The sequence below is a fragment of the Zalophus californianus genome, chromosome 4, assembly GCF_009762305.2.
Source record: "Zalophus californianus isolate mZalCal1 chromosome 4, mZalCal1.pri.v2, whole genome shotgun sequence".
NCBI lineage: Eukaryota > Metazoa > Chordata > Mammalia > Carnivora > Otariidae > Zalophus > Zalophus californianus.
Genome location: NC_045598.1, coordinates 37492238 through 37496177, shown reverse-complemented (window position 1 = coordinate 37496177; position 3940 = coordinate 37492238). Strand labels below are relative to the sequence as shown.

At 51.8% G+C, this 3940-nt stretch overlaps 1 long non-coding RNA gene across 1 annotated transcript; it reads left to right on the top strand.

Annotated features, from left to right (window-relative positions):
* Window positions 1-910: 910 nt before the first annotated feature.
* On the top strand, window positions 911-3601 carry LOC113916682. Its single transcript, XR_003518001.1, has 3 exons — window positions 911-1022; window positions 3153-3244; window positions 3485-3601. It is a non-coding gene; the product is annotated as an uncharacterized LOC113916682 (long non-coding RNA).
* The last annotated feature ends 339 nt before the right edge of the window (window positions 3602-3940 follow it).

Sequence of the window (3940 nt, the reverse complement as noted above, 5' to 3'; positions counted from 1 at the left end):
GCTGGTCTACCAGGCCCTATTTGACCCAGGCACCTGCCGCCTGATCTCACGTCCTCGCCTGCTCCCGCAATCTCTGGTCCTCAAATGCACGAAGACCGTTCCTACCCCAGGACCTTTGCCGTAGCTGCTGCCTCTCCTTCAAATGTTCCCTTCTGGGAACACTACCGCCTGGTTGGCTTTTATCTTTGCAACTGCCTCTCCCTTCTACCAAAATAGCCACTCCCAACCTATTGGAGCTCTCCTGGTGTCTTACTTGAAGGGCTTGCTGTCTGTCTCTGCCCACAGCCCCTCACCAGCGGAGACCTTGCCTGTCTCGTTCTCTGCTCTGACTTCCTGCAGGCAGGTGTCCCCAGCACCTACAACAGGCCAGGCCAGGGCAGGTGTTGAGTGACCGAATGGATGAATGAATGAAGCAGCTCACACCTCCTAGCATGAGAATTAAACAGAGTATAATGAAGAAACAGCCACAATCCACACCTCCCTCTCACGCATATATGTGCGGACAACATATGTAATATCCACAAAGAAACAAAGGCTCAGGAGTCGGAAACATTTATTAGTGACATGACTTCAGAGGAGTTTTTAAATCTTTCTGAACCTCAATTTCCTCATCTGAAAAATGAGAATAATACCACTTCCCTCCCTGAAATAGTGTGAGGGCTTGACATCCGTCAATCACAGTGACAGCACCTTGCATGCGGTAGGTGGGCTCCCTAGATGGTGTCCGGCATTATCTTTGCTGTTACCATGTGCCTCTCCGGTGCCTGGCCTCCTCACCCAAGCCCAGTGACTCTCTGACCTTCTGGTCTCGCCCCTGTCATAATCCCTCACTGTGTGTTGCTTTGAAGTCAGAAAGGAGCAGGACCAAGCCCTGCCTCCACCACCTACAGCTTCCTGATCTTGGACTTCTCTGGGCTCTGACCTCTTTCCTTGGAAATGCTGCTCACTGTAGTCCTCAACTCCTAGAGGTGATGTGACCACCAAAGGCAGTCAAGTCGGGAAGATGCCTCGCACCGTGACAGGTACAGTGCAGGTGTTTGGAAAGTGACCGCTGTTGTCGTCTGTCTACACATACCTGCACACGCACAGGCTCACACACGTGAACATACACGTGGACACACACGTGCCTGCACACATAAGACTCTTCTCTGGGCTGGGTCATAGAGCTACCGATTTGAACTCCAGGGATGGAATCAATTAGAATTATTTTTAAAACCTCATCTGTTTTTATTTAACAGGAAGCTTCTGTTCAATGAAATGCCACATTAGTCAATGAAAAATCAAAGGCCCCAGATTTGGGGGCTCAGCTGTCCATGAAGGCTGAGCAGAGGCCCCCAGATCCCAAGGACCTCCCAGGTCCAGCTCCCATTTACATGGGTGCCTCTCCCTAGAGCTCCCACATCCTCGGTGAGTTCTGAGAGGAGATGCTTGTCTGACCCAGGCAGGGGTCTGCTGATCCTGAGTCCCGTCCTGCTGAGCACTGGGTGTCCCTCCCCTGGGATACAATTACTGGTACCTGCGTTTGTCTCCCCTGACCCCTGCCCATACAAGGACAAGGGCTGCCTGATTGATACCCATGGCCCCAGTGCCCAACCCACAGTCTAGCACAGAAAAGGCACCAGAGGAAATGTTTATGGGAAAAAAGAAATGAGCAATGATTGAAAAAATAAACAAATGATTTGGTTGCAATAATAATAATAATTACAACTAATATTTACCATGCCACTCCCCGTGTGCCGTCTTGAGTGCTTTTCATATATTGACTCACTGAGTCTTCAGAACAATCCCCAGAGGCAGGCATTATGTAGCTCTACTTTACAGATGAGAAACAAAGGCACAGGAAGATTAGTAAGTGGAGTAACTGGGATTCCAGCCCAGGCAGCAGGAGCCCAGGGCCAGCATCATGACCATAACACCGAGTCACGCATTCATTCTTTCATTCATTCATTCATTCATTCATCAAACATTCATTGGACACCTACACTGTGCCCAGCCCTGGGCGGGGCTCTAGAAATGCACAGATGAATTGGACTCACTTCTCACAAGAAGGTCTCGGTCCAGGGGAAGAATCACAGACACAGAAATGAGCAATCACAGTGGGGCAGGGATGTGGGTGAGTGAGCAATTTCACTATGTTCTATGGCAACACATATACACACCCACCATGAACACACACACATCCACCACACATACATGAGTGTGCACACACCCACGTGGCACAAGAGTCAGGATGTGGAAATCGCGGACTACAGATAATGACTTTTAACAGAATCCAGATCTGGCTCCCCAGAGCACAGTCCATTCTAACTGAGGGCTGTGCCCTGAGCCCGGAGGCAGGTCCCCTTGCCACCATTCACCATGCCACTAAAATATTTCCATCTCTACCTGAGGAGGTTGGCCCTAGCCTCAAAGGAGGAGTTCAGTGCGGGGAGCACAGTGGGCTGCGCCTGCAGTTAAGGTCAGCAACTTACGCCCTGGGCCAAGGTTCACATCCCACAGGGTGATGATGGTTGCAATGTGGGGGACGCAGGCTTAGCTGGAGAAGGGATTTTCCAGGGAGCTCGTGGGCTTAAGCATTCACCAGTCGGATGGAGAACTTGGAGACGAGACCAGATGACCGGCTACCTGGAGAGAGTCGGTAGCCTGAAGACTGGGACCGGCCAGATCACCTCTTGAGCATCTTCCCAGTGCAGTCTCTGGGCTGCTGCGTGATCCCACCACTGTGCCTGGGCAACAGCCTGCTCCCCTGGACTCTGCACTCTCTTTCTATAATAATCCTAATGTTATTCCCTTCCATGTGATTGCAGCGGGATGCATTCTGGAATATTAGCAGAAAGAGCTAGTTAGGCAATCAAATGTCTCTAGGTTCGAGGCTTGACTCCATCACCATGGGCCCCAACACTCACTAAGTTTCCTTGCCAAGTAATTTACCTCTCAGAGCCTCACTGTTGTCTTCCATGAACTGGAGTCAGTAACGCTCACCTTGCCAAGTTAGTATGAAGATTACACAACACAGAAATCCAAACTCTGAAGGGGAACCAACACTCTTCCCTACTTTCTGGTCTATCTCCTGCCTCACTGGTGAGGGGCTGCCCCAGCATCATGGGAGGTAACATGTCTATTCTCCATGTATGATTCTGTGCCCTCAACAGGGATGCAATGTTTTTCGTCGAGGAGTCTTCAACCTTATCCCAAAAGGCTGCTCTTCACTACCTTGTGAGTAGAGATGCAGCTGATGGGGCAGGTGAGATGGATAGTGGGGATGTCTACAACAGCGGGGTGGGGAGCTCTCCCGTGGCCCTGAGATCCTTGATCATCTGTCCCCAGGTTTGGGGCCCACTCCACCCCCACTGATGACCCTGTTCCTCTGGGGCTCCGTGTCTCACCCGCGACTGGCCTGGGAGCAGCCTCATCCCTCATCAAACTCCAGGAATTCTCCTGGGTGAAACCTGCTGGCACTGACACTGTATTTGGGACCATTTAGGAACCTGTGGTTTTCCATGAGAATGCAGAGAAATGCAGTCAGAATTGGAGGTGCCCAGCGGGCCAAAGGATGCCACTAGATTGGGAAAATGAAACAGCGCCATGAAGGCCGACAAGTAAGTTCCCCCAGAAGAGGACGCTGAGGCGGGCTTGACTGTGAGAGAGGGAGAACAGGTGCTCTGTTGCCGTTCCGAGCAAGCTGGCAGACAGACGCAGAGGGAGCCACCTCCTCAGCCCCTCGCTAGGTCCCTGCCCTTCTCTCTCTCCTCTTCCTCCTTCCCCATCTTTCTTTTCTTGCCAGTCCCCTTCACCACGTTCCCTCCTTCACCTTCTCTGCCCCACCCCTGGTTCTAGTCTTGGCTCAGCCACTGACCTGCTGGGCACCATGGGGGAGACCCCTTCCCTCTCTAGGTCCCGCTTTCTCCTTTTGTAAATAGGACACACAGGCACACGCACA